The sequence below is a fragment of the Phyllostomus discolor genome, chromosome 1, assembly GCF_004126475.2.
Source record: "Phyllostomus discolor isolate MPI-MPIP mPhyDis1 chromosome 1, mPhyDis1.pri.v3, whole genome shotgun sequence".
Lineage (NCBI taxonomy): Eukaryota > Metazoa > Chordata > Mammalia > Chiroptera > Phyllostomidae > Phyllostomus > Phyllostomus discolor.
In genome coordinates, this window is record NC_040903.2 from 90406501 (window position 1) to 90420344 (window position 13844).

Below are 13844 nucleotides of genomic sequence, written 5' to 3' on the forward strand. Positions count from 1 at the left end.
TTGGTTCTGGAAGGAGGTTAGTGTAGCTTCCATTTTCTCCTCCACCATTGTGAATCTCTCCCATTAATAATATTTAAAAGGAAGGAACCTCCAGTCCTAATTGTTAATGGAGTCCTTAGGGTCTACTTATTACACTTTCAGAACTATAAAAATTGTTGATTAATAATACACTTAAAATTCTTTTATGTATGCATCAGAAGTAGAAATACATAATTTTAATATTTAGCCAGCATATAAATCTTTCTATATTATGCTTGTCTCTATTCTTGTATCATAATCTTTTCTATTTTATCTTTTGGGTGCTTTATATTTTTATTTTTTTTTACAAGAAGCTTTTATTTTATTTTTTCCCTTGCTATTTATCCCCCTCATACCCTCTCCCACCTCCACCCTTCCCGCGCCCTCCCGCAATAATTTTTTTCTATTTTAACTTAACTTTCCATTTTAAAAAATTGTTTGGCAACAAGTATTCTGCTATAAATTTCTCCTATGCCTTCCTACAAGTCAAAATCTTACACCAAATGACTTTCATATCTCTACTCATATTTCTTCATTCCATTCATATCATTCCCAAAGTTCCCAGAACACTCCTTCCTTTCTGAAGCCTGTTTTTACTTTTACTAACTAAAAGTGATCCCATTCTAAACATCTCCCTTGGTTACACATAAAAGTTTACTCTAAATGTGTGAAAATGTACTTAAAAAATGAACACTGTTGTATGTGCCTAATAATTACAGGAAATATTTCTTCACATGCATATTACTTTTCTATTGCCCAGTAACAAGTTACCACAAAATCAATGGCTTGACAGAATATCCATTCGTTATCTCACAGTTTCTGGAGGTCAAAAGTGTGGTCAGGTCTAAACTGGTTTTTCTGCTGAGGATCCCTCAAGGTTGAAATCCAGGTGTCAGCCAGGCTTCCTTTCTGGAGTTTGGGGTCCTCTCCTAGGCTCACATTGTTGTTGACTAAGTTCAGTTCCATGTGGTAAGAGGACTAATGCTTCTGTTCTCTCGAAGGCTGTAGGCTGGGAACAATCTCAGCATGGCTCACTCCATAGCCTCTCACACTTCTAATCTCCTGATTTCCAATCCCCCTCCAGTCTTATATAACACAGTCATGGGAGTGACTAACCCATTAGCATTTGCCATATAACATAACCTAATACAACCTAATCAAAGGAGTGACTGGCCCATTATATTCAAAGGTTCCATCTCCACTTAAGTGTAGATCAAAGGAGGCATGTACCCCAGGGGGTGGGAATCTTAGAAGTTATCTGAGAATTCTGTCTACCATAACATAACAATAGAATTCAGAGTTGAAAACCCTCAATTTCAAGTACTTATAAATTATTAAAGAATGTAATTGACTACAATCCCATTACCATGTATTTCTTCAAGACTTTCTATTGGATAAAGGAACTGTTTTGTGGGCATATTGATTAAATAGGTCAAGTGATTATATTTATATATAAACATGTATTTGAGCATAAATGTTATAGGATAGGTCTGTAATCAAGTATTTCCACAGAAAGAAAGCTGAAGTAGGCTGATGTCATAGGTTTTGAAAACAGGACTACATAGGAGAAATAGAGGAATGAGGCAAAGAGGATAGAGGACAAAATGTATTTGAGGAGGCATTGCTTTGTTCCTTCCTTTGACTTCCCATAAGAGATATAAATTCAAATAAGGTGGGAGGTTCACTTTAATAACTTTATGAAAGGATTTAAAATCAAATTCTTAGCATGAAGAAAAATTTAAATTTTGTATTAAAAAGTCAAGTGAAAAAATAATATAAAAGAAAATACATGTAACACATGTGACTGACAAAAATATTAATATTTCTAATATTTTAGTGTTTATTTATTTAGAAAAACCAACAGCTCAACAGAAAAATTAGAAATAATGAAAATGCATAACAGATGAAATAAAAATGGCCAAGAAGCATTGGAATGGTACCAGACCTTGATAGTGGTCAGCAAACTATAAAATTTTAAAAATGAGATATTATTACTAACCTATTAGCTTCTGCTGGTAAAATGTGAATTGTTACAGGTTTTTGAAAAGCAATTGGCAATATTTATTACAATTTAAAAACATACATGTCTTTTCCACCACAAATACCACACTTGGAAATAAACTCCATAAAAATAGAGGTGTCTGTGTGGTGATGTAGAGATAATAGCTATTTGCTGCAGCCTTGCTTATAGAAAAAAATCTTTAAATGGTCAGAGGCAATAAAAGATGATTACCCCCTATTTTGAAAGTTAAATTTATATTTAAAATTACTAATTATATCTCTTACAAAGGATGAATATGATGCATCATTACATGTAAAAAACAAAATACAAAATAACATGCATTGTATGATCCAATGTTTGTGAAAGACAAAACACAGCAAAAAAATATTTCCACTTATGAGTATATATGTTTATATGAGCTTGGCGAAAGTGCTGGAAATGTACAAAAACAGGCTATTTACCTCAGGAACCTGGGAGTGAAGGAAGTTGGAAAACTGAAGTTGACTTTTCACTGCCACCGTTTGGTTGTACTTGTTACTGTGAGATTTATAACTTTATTACCTATATAGAAACTGTAAAGAAATGCAGATTTCAACTGCAATATTCATATATAGTTGTCAAATAACTTAAAGTTTCCATGATTTTTATTTTCATTTAAGAAAAAAAATACCCTGGAAAAAATAATTGTCAAAATGATATAAACTAATTTTAAATGTTTTTAAAACCTTCAGGAGATTTTAAAACTCCTTGTCCACTTTTCACATTACTTGTAAAGTGATAGATGTACTTTTCTCACTCATTCATTTAGAAACCTGAGATTATCACAGGCAGATATGTAAGGCTATATATGAGGAAATTTTCACAGGCCTTAAAAGGATTCTTCCTCTCAAGGACCCTCAAGTGTCCTCCTGGATTCCAGAAGAGTGGCAGCTGAGTGTGTATCTTCCACACTGAGAACCAGAGGTTCCTTTTCTGAAAAAACTGACCAGCCCAAAGAGAAAAGACCTGGACATATGGGCATTACAGTTTCCTTAACAATAATACCCACAGTCAACAAATGCCATCCATGTGTTCAAAGATTCCCAACTAAAGCACAAAACCAAGACATCTGAGATGATTCTACCTCTCTAATATGAGAGAGAATGAAGAAAAAACTTTGGAAGAAATAATCCATGAAAAAATAATTTTTAAATCTTCAAAAGAGCTGTTACTGATATCCAGAAAGAGACAAGGCATTGTATGCATAAAATAAGAACAGGTTGTAATTTAAAAATAAAAAATCTCCTGAGAACTAAATATTATCATGGCAGGAATAAAAATCTAACAGAAACATAACAGGTCTCAAAAAATTATCCCCCACTGCACCTTTTCTTGGAAAGCCACGTGTTGAAGTTCTCCAATAATTATTAATTTAATTCAAGAGAAAGACATGGAAGCTAGTGTCTTCCATGGAAGCCAATTCAAGAGGAAGCCAGTGCTCTCATCCTGGTGAGAGTGAAGGGATTCTCTGGGACTAGGTTTGGGAAGCAGGAAGGCAGGTATGCTCAGATGCAGAGTACTCCCACCCAATGCTGGAGTAAGTCAAAGACTTCAGTAGGGAATGTGTCTAGGGATAAGCGTTCCATTCCTGGCCCTGGCCAGTGTGGCTCAATTGGTTGGGCATCCTCCCATGAAGCAAAATGTTGCCAGTTCAATTCCTGGTTGAAGCACATGCCTGGGTTGTGGGCCAGGGCCCCACTTGGGGCACATGAGAGAGGCAACAAATCAACCAACTGATGTTTCTCTCCCTCCCTTTCTCACTACCTTCCCCTGTCTCTAAATAGATAAATAAAATCTTTTTTTTAAAAAAAGGTGCTGTGTCTCAAGCAACTTAGATGGAATAAAATTGATATGTTTTAGAAAAACATGCTATGAAAATCAGAAAGCAACATTAATAATGACAAGGATATTAATGAAAATATGCAGCTTTAAAACAGGGATAACAGTGAACCTACCACAGAGTTATGGTGAGGATTAAATGTGTTGATAAATGTAAAACATTTAGAACAGTACCTGGAACATAGGGAGAGTGACAAAGATATTACTCATTATTATTGTTGCTAAGCAGGTTATTAAACTCTAGAATTAGGCCCCCTGGAATCCTGGCTTTATAGTGCACTAGTGATTTCAACTTGGGAAATTTACTCCTTAAGCCTCAGTGTTTTCCTCTATATGATGTTCATGATATGATACCTTCTCACTCATTCATTTAAAGACAGAATTCAATGAGACAAAGTATGCAAAGTATCTAGCAAATTAAGCACTCTATGAATATTAGATATTCAAAGTAACAATTTGTGTTTTTCATGGGAAATAACAATATTTTAAATTTTGAGAAGAAATCTCTCCATCACTAAAGAATTAGTTTTAGTTTTTAAGATATTTTAATTTTCTTGCAACCACAAAATTTATGTTACATTGTATTATTTTTAAGTATTATGAACATTTGGTGTTTCTATAACATCTCAGTCAAGCACACCATCCAAATGATTTGAAATAAATCAACAAAACACTTGTGGGACATTCAGAAAGTTTGTTGCTTGGCTCTCACCAAAGACTGGAGCTTACATATTTGTGGTTTTGGATTTTGGTTTCTCTTACTCTATTTCCTAAGACCCTCAGGACACATGCAAACAAACTCCCCCGCAATGCTTTTCATGGCCAGGTTCCCAGCTCCACAACCACAGCAACACTAGCCAGAATTTCGACTCCCCCAACATTTGGCTTCAGTATTAAAGTAAAAATAAAATAATAATTGTATAATAATTAATGTGGTTATTTTTCAAAATTGCTCTAGGAATTTAAAATCTTGGCCTATAATTCTATGTACTGGTGCTAAATTCCTCCCCCAACTCTTCATTTTGCACCTCAACCCTCAATATGCTTTAAAGTTTGAAGACTATTCATGCACATATGTAAAGATTATATTTATTTTTCTTTTGAGCTACTTTAAAAAGAGTATTAACCTAACCATTTTGCAAAGTAACTTAACCCCCCCAAAATGAAGGATTTAGACTGAGGATGATTTCTGCCATTACAACAATCTCTCTTAGTTTCTTACCAATTATCAGGCCTTTACGTAACAAGGAGACAGTTAGGTCTCTTGTACAGATGCTGGTATTTCCCTCCTAAGCTCTGGAGTCAGATGCCAGCACTGCTCATTATTAGCTCTGTAAGTCTGTATTAGAGATTCCAGTCCTCGTCTTCCTGTTAATCCTCTAAGTGACAAAAGCAAAAGAAAAGGAATATTACCGCCTACTGTAGTATGTCCATCTGAGGACTGTGGGTAATTACCTCACTGTCTCTATCCACAGACTGTAAAGGTCTTCCTATTTGAAGAATCCATATGATTAGACTGGGTCCATCTAGATAATCCAGGACAAACTTCTTATCTCAAGATCTTCATATAAATCACATCTGCACTATCCCTTTTGCTATATAAGGCAACATATTCATAGGTTCAGGAATTACAGCGGATATCTTTGAGGCCATTATTCTACCTTCCACAATAGGGACCCCTGACTCAAGCAGAACCAATCCTATCCTCTCTCCACAGAATCTGAATTTAGAAGACAGTGCTTGGATTGAAATGTTACACAGATTTCAGGTGGGTTACAGAGAGAAACATAATTAAGGCAACAGAGAGGGAAGTAAAGGTGAGTGATATCCTATGGTTCATTAGAGGACGACAGGTTTACCTCTGAACATTCCAGATATTGTTCCAGGCCTGCTATGGCCCTTTTGATATTGGAACTTGTACCCAATTGTGTGTCCTCCACTCTTCCCACCCACTGACATAAACTTGTAGAAGGCAGGGCAAGGAGTTTGTCCTGGTATGTTGTTGGCTGCTTCATGGAGCCATGTGTTCATAGAGTGACAGAAGGTCATGATTGAGTATTAGGGCTGCAAATTTATTGAGACCTTGAACACAAATTGGTATGACTCTAATACCCTCAAAATTCCAGGTCATCAGGTATGGGAGATGAGTACACAGGAAAATGTGTAAAAGTGTGTATTAAGAGAAAGTCATTTGATCAAGTGTCTTTGTCCATCTATACCTTTTTTGAGTCCATCTATAATTCTCTATTCAAACTCATCTTTCCAGATAAGACTTAATAGAATATCTTTCTTTAAAAGCTTCCTTGACTATACTTTCAAGGATCATTTCTGTAGTTTGTTACAAGGCTCCCTTGACTCTATAAGTAGAAGTCACTCCTCAGTTCCATTGTCAATTACCTGAGCATTCATTATGTGTCAGGCATTGAGTTAGGTGCTGACAATGCACAAATGAAAAGACAGAGTAGAGCCTCCCTCTTTTGAATTCTACTTGGGAAACCTAGGTCAATGGTCACTTCCTACCTCATGTGAGAGTTTCTCTGTTCTATTGACCTGACCAGTGCTGGCTGCACTGCTAATCTGCCAGCTCTGAAAGAGGAGGTGCTGAATTGTGTTCAGTATGGGACTCCTCATGGTCAGCATGTGCCTTCCCTGAGGGAAATAAGCACAAGAATCCAATAAATGATTATTAACCACCTATTGTATGCATGGCACAAAATGCAGTTGAGAACAGTAATGAAATTTAAGAAGGTCTGTGACCAAGGATTTCAATAGAATTTGAGAGATTGATCTCTGCACTGAGTACAGAGAGCAGCTGAAGAGGGTGGGTCCCTAATGCCACAGGAGCCATGTGGGCACTGAAGGATGTCTGTGAGGTGGAGCTAATGTATCTCCACAGTGGGGCACTATGGCCTGAATTTCAAGGTTTGGGCGGGATTTGCAGGGGCCAAGAGGACAGAAAGGGGAAAAGGAACATGATGAGCAAGGGGTGAATGAGGAATGGATTTCTGTTTGGGGGAGAATGTGAACACAGGCTTTTAAAGAACATGGGCCTTTATTGGAGAATATGAAGAATTAAGGTGAAGGAGAAGGCTAGAGTCAGGTAATGAAGGGCCTTGACTGTCGGATAAAAGATGTGGGACTTTCTTCTTTCCTTCAGTACTTTCCAAACTGGAAGTACTTGAAATTATAGATCCTCCTTGGCCTCTCTGATAGGTGAATGCTTCTCAGTTTTCAGCTGTTTCTCAATAAGTACAGGGTGGGACCAAAGTAATACAGTAATTAATAAATAATAATACAAGAATTTAAGTTTCATATACTCACAACTGTAAACCTGCTTTGTCCCACCCTGTGTTTAATTAAAGCTTACTGACACAGCATGAACTAGTCATGTAATTGTTCCCTTGGCAATTCTAGAGAAAGAAGTTCGTTATGTTAATTTGTCTGCCTTGTTATTGGGAGTTTTGACAGTCTACATTTAAATAGCTGATTTTACAATAGATTTTATGAGGTCTCCAAATATGGATAGAAGAAAAGTCAAACTCCTCTTTCCTGGAAACCATAGACATACTAGTTACACTGAACAAAGGACAACAGAAATGACCCAGTGAAGATTTTTCCCTATTTTCCAGGATTATTTAAAGTCTGCCTCAAATGCCTGCTCACCTACAAAGCCTCCTGTGAGTTCTTCATTCAGAAGAACATCTCCTTCTCTGCTCCAAAACACTAACTTGCATCTGTGTTATGACACTTTGAGATAGGCTGACAAGACTGCAGTTCTTTTCTACCACAGATTGTGAACTTGCTTTTATACATAATTATTGTAGTGAACATCTTTGGAGGGCTTTTCTTTCTGTCAGGCTCCCTGAAAAGTGCTTCAAAAGAGTTATCTCATTTTCTCATTAGATAACCCTTTGATACTATTGTGGTACTATTATTCATCCTCATTTTACAGATAAGGGAAGTTAAATAATCCCAAATTCCCACAGCTAGTAAGGTTAGGGGCTACCTGAATCCAAGGTCATATCATAAGCACTACCCCATGCTGCTTCTTGGCAGAGTTAGAGACCTCTGATCCCTCATTGCCCCTACCCCACCCCATGCTGTGTTCAGCTGAAAGCCTAGAACAGGTTGCTGCTCAGTCAATGCTGAGTGGTATTGTATGGAGCAGAAATGCCAGAATCATGGGCACCTTTGCCATGACTGATTGACATCTGACTTCTCTGCTGTAAAGAGGAGGAGAGTGCTAGATCATATGTCAGTCTCTATAGAAATGTGTTGACTGGTAGTAGCTTCACACTAATGAAATAGGGGTTGATATATATCTAAAATAGCTAAGCAAATTTAACCCGTAGTAAAAACAATTCTTAAACTGCCTTTGGTACAGATTCAGGCTTCTGGCCAAGATGGAGGCATAGATAGACACACTTTGCCTCCTCACACAACCAAAAGAAGAACAACAACAATTTAAAAACAACAGAACTGACAGAAAATCGAACTGCATGGAAGTCCAACAACCAAAGAGTTAAAGAAGACATATTCATCCAGGTTGGCAGGAGGGACAGAGACAGACTCCTGGCAAGGTGGCAGCTGGTAGACCCAGCGAGGCAGTGGCTGGTAGAGCGGGTGGCCCCACATTTGCATGCAGATAAACCAGAAGGAACAACAGGGGAGTGAAGCAGACTGTGAAACCCAAGGTTCAACTGGGGAAATAAAGAATCAAACCACCAATTGAAAACACCTGTGGGGGTTGAGGCGGTAGTGGGAGAAACTCCCAGCCTCACAGGGGAGTTCCTTGGAGAGACCCACAGGGTCCTAGAATGTACACAAACCCACCCACCAGGGAATCAGCACCAGAAGGGACCAATTTGATTGTGGATAGCAGAGGAAGTGACTGAAAACTGGAAGAGAGTGGAGCAAGCACCTTTGTTCCTCTCGGAACCCTCCCCCACAAAAAGAGTCACAATGCAGCATCGTAGGTTACCCCATCCTGGTGAACACCTAAGGCTCCACGCACCAAGACAAAAAAATGACCCAAATAAAAGAACAGATCAAAGCTCTAGGAAAAATACAACTAAGCAACAAAGAGATAGCCAGTCTATCAGATGCACAGTTCAGAACACTGGTAATCAGGATGTTCACAGAATTGGTTGAATTTGACCACAAATTAGATGAAAGAATGAAGATTACACTAAGTAAAATAAAGGAAAATGTACAGGGAACCAACAGTGATGGGGAGGAAACTGAGACTCAAATCAATGGTGTGGACCAGAAGGAAGAAAGAAACATCCAACCAGAAAAGAATGAAGAAACAAGAATTTTAAAAAATGATGAGAGGCCTACGAACCTCCAGGACATCTTGAAATGTTCCAACATCCGACTTATAGGGGTGCCAGAGGAGAAGAGGAAGAGCAACAAGTAGAAAACTTATTTGAACAAATAATAAAGGAGAACTTCCCCAATCTGGCAAAGGAAATAGACTTCCAGGAAGTCCTGGAAGCTCAGAGAGTCCCAAAGAAGTTGGACCCAAGGAGGAACACACCAAGGTACATCATAATTACATTAGCCAAGATTGAAGAGAAGGAGAGAATCTTAGAAGCAGCAAGAGAAAAGGAGACAGTTACCTGTAAAGGAGTTCCCATCAGACTGTCAGCTGATTTCTCAAAAGAGATCTTACAGGCAAGAAGGGGCTGGAAAGAAGTATTCCAAGACACGAAAGGCAAGGACCTACACACAAGATTGCTCTATCCAGCAAAGCTGGATCATTTAGAATGGAAGGGCAGATAAAGTTCTTCTCAGATAAGGTCAAGTTAAAAGAGTTCATCATAACCAAGCTATCATTATATGAAATGTTATAAGAATTTATCTAAGAAAAAGAAGATGATAAAAAATATGAACAGTAAAATGACAACAAACTCACAGTTGTTAACAACCACACCTAAAAGAAAAACAAAAGCAAACTAAGCAAACAACTAAAACAGAACCAGAACCACAGAAATGGAGATCACATGGAGGGTTAGCAACAGGGGAGTGGGAAGGGGAGAGAGGGGGAAAAGGTACAGAGAGTAAGTAGCATAAATGGTAGGTAGAAAATAGACAGAGGGAGGTTAAGAATAGTATAGGAAATGTAGAAGCCAAAGAACTTATATGTATGGCCCATGGACATGAACTAAAAGGAGGGAATGTGGGAGGGAGCAGGTGTACAGGGCAGAGGGGAATAAAGGGAGGAAAATGGGGCAACTGTAATAGCATAATCAATAAAATATATTTTTTAAAAAAACTGCCTTTGGTATAGATTCAAACCCACTTTTCCTACATAAAAGAGAAATAAGAAGAAAATGGGGAAGTAGAAAAAGAAAAATTCTACTTGGCATTTTTTATTTTTGCACTTCTGGATCAAACGCAAGCTAGAAAGCAGTCTCTACATGTAAAACAAATAACAAAGGAGGATGTACTGGCTAAATCCAAGGTTATTCCAAGTGAGTAACGCAAACAAACATTCCTTTACTCATGATATGAAAAGAGGGAATAACAAGAGTGGAGCAGACATACAGAGAGTGAAAAAGAAATCTTCCCAGTCAGACAGGAGGGAGAAGGAGAAGCAGAGAAATAGGAAGCACACGGAACAATAAACACAGACTGGTTTGTCTAAGCAAGCATTTGAGTAAGGGGGTTATAGAGATTACACAAACACAAACATCTTTTCATCGACCAAATATAGACACAGAATTTCATGCACTAACCCATAGTTGTGGTTAGATAACACAAGACTCTATTAAGAAATGCAGTCATGAGCTGTATAGCATTTTTGTCAATGACAGACTGCATATATGATGGTGCTCCTATAATATTATGAGGAAGCTAAAAAATTCCCATTGCTTAGTGACTTTGTAGCCATCATGATATCATAGCTCAACACAGTGCTCACGTACTTGTGGTGAAGCTGGTGTAAACAAGCCTATTGTGTTGCAGTCACATCAAATGATAACACATACATCATAGCAGCACAATTTACAGTAGCCAAGTGCTGGAAGCAACCTAAGTGCCCATCAGTAAATGAGTGGATCAAAAAACTATGGTACATTTACACAATGGAATACTACACTACAGAGAGAAAGAAGGAGCTCCTACCTGCCGCGGTCCAGCTGCAGCTAGGTCCAGGGGTTCCTGAAAGGTGGGTAAGGCGTCGGCGATGGGAGACAGACGACAACACGCCTCAGAGGACAGTGATGCTCTGTTCCGTTTATTGCGAGTACAAGCAGGTTTTTATACTTTCATTTTTAGCAGTGATTGACATTTGCGGTTAGGTGAAGCAGAAAAAAATTAATACAAAGGTAACCAGGAAAAATACAAAAATTCCCATAGATTAAATTATATTAAACAAAGATTATTTTAACCAGGAGAGCCATAAATCAGACAATTAGAAATAGCTGTACATACAGAGTTTAAATAGCTTATTGTTTACTAAAGTTCTCAGAATTTGTCATGGGGCAAAAGGATACGCTAAATTGAATAGAGGTTATAGGAAATTTATTATAAGGCCTTTGTGATGTCTAACTTACCTATTTACCTTTTCTGTCTAAAATATTTCTCTATGTACCATGGACTCTGACTCCCTGGTAACTGTTTCTACATGCTTAATTTATAATAGTTAACCAGCTTTTCTTATTTCTTTGCCTGTCTAATTCTACTTGATATATATTCCTATTCAAGGTAAAGGCGGGGCTGTTACTCCAACAACTTTTAGACATTCAGGGGCTATTTCATTAGAGGGGATTTTATTCTCTGGTCAAGAAATTATTTTATACAACTTCATTGGAATTATGCAAATTAATAAACCTGAAATACAGATGTCTGACAACCCACCACCTTTTAATCACAAAAACAAATGTATAAGAGATAAACAGGAAATTCAGCTACAGTAAACCCTTTTTGTTCCTTAGTTAATAAACACCAGGGAGGTCTGCTTCAAGCTAGCCTTTCCATGAAATTTAGACTATTATAAGGCACTTGGATTTCATCCTTATTGACCATTCTAATGTCACCCTCATTATATGCTCCTGTATAAGGCAATGGGAGATCTGGAACCCTCTGGAGACTATTAGCTCCTTTTGGGGGATACCATAATTTGCCAATAATCTAATATGCTACCCAGGGGTATCCCTGGGCTGTGGGTAAGGGTCTATATAGTTTTTTTCTTGTTTTCTAGAAAGACTCTTTGTATCTATGGGTAAGGAACAGGTGTGGGAAAGTCCACCAATAATTCAACCTATCGTAACTGATTCATGAATTCTTTTATGGGAACAATCAGGGATAGTTTCTTACTCAGGTTTATAAACACCTTGTTTAAAACAATTTGGGCATGATTCAATAGTCTAGGGAGAACTAGTTGTCCCTTCAGAATTTCCCTCAAAGTTAATCATTGACTCTCTTCAAGACTTTTTTTTTTTTTTCTCATGGCCTGTTCTTATGGGAATCAGGGTACAAAGTAAGACCATGATTAATATTAGCAAGGAAATTATTAAAAGCAATCCCCAGAAAAATTACTGTCCCCCTTTGTATGCCACGCTCTCTTCCAGGAAGATGGATTCCTTGAATGCCCTCTGTCCATGTTCAGACCTTGTCAAAAAACATGGTTGGAAGAGGGCGTGGCACCTACCCTTTGCAACAGCATGGATGGATCTGAAGAGCATTATGCTAAGTGACATAAGCCAGGTGGTGAGAGACAATTACCATATGATCTCACCTTTAACAGGAACCTAATCAACAAAACAAACAAACAAGCAAAATATAACCAAAGACACTGAAAATGAGAACAGGCTGATAGTGACCAGAGGGCAGAGGAGAAGGAGTTTCAGGGGAAAAGTGGAAGGGTTTGCAGGAACAAGTATAAAGGACACATGGACAATAACAAGGGGACGTGGAAATGGGAGGGAGGTGGAGATGGCTGGGGGGTGGTCTGGGATGGGGGTAAAAGACAGAAAACAGTACTTAAACAACAATTAAAAAATAATTGGAATATGCATTTTGCAAAACAGAAAAAAATCATTTTCATATGTGCTTGGCAGATGGAAATGCAATTACTGAGATGATGTAGAAATACCAAATGTTTATAATACATTAAAATAATACAAAATAATAAAAATTTCAGTTGCAACAAAATAAAAATATCTTAAAATTAAAAACAATGTTTTAATGATGGTGAGATTTCCCCTCAAAATTTAAAAATATTGTTACTTCCCATGAAACACACAAGTTATTATTATCGATATCTAATATTCATGGAGTGCATAATTTGCTATGTACTTCACATACTTTGTTTCATCAAATTCAACCCTTATAATTAACATATAGCCTTGAACTTTTTAATCGATTTGCCCCATAGTAAAAGTACCTTTATGCAATATACTAGAAAGTCCTGATGAGAGACCTGACAATCAAATTGTTTTTAATCATATTCTTTAATAATTTATACTTGAAATTGAGAGTTTTAAATTTTGAGTTCTATTGTCATGTTGTGGTAGACAGAATTCTCAGATAACTTCTAAGACTACCACCCCCTAGGATACATGCCTCCTTTGATCTCCTACACTTAAGTAGAGATGGAACCTTTGAATATAATGGGCCAGTCACTCCTTTGATTAGGTTGTATTAGGTTATGTTATATGGCAAATGGTAATGGCTTAGTCACTCCCATGACTGTGTTATATAAGACTGGAGGGGGATTGGAAATCAGGAGATTAGAAGTGTGAGAGGCTATGGAGTGAGCCATGCCGAGATTGTTCCCAGTCTACAGCCTTCGAGAGAACAGAAGCATTAGTCCTCTTACCACATGGAACTGAACTTAGTCAACAACAATGTGAACCTAGAAAAGGACCCCAAACTCCAGAAAGGAAGCCTGGCTGGCACCTGGATTTCAACCTTGAGGGATCCTGAGCAGAGAAACCAG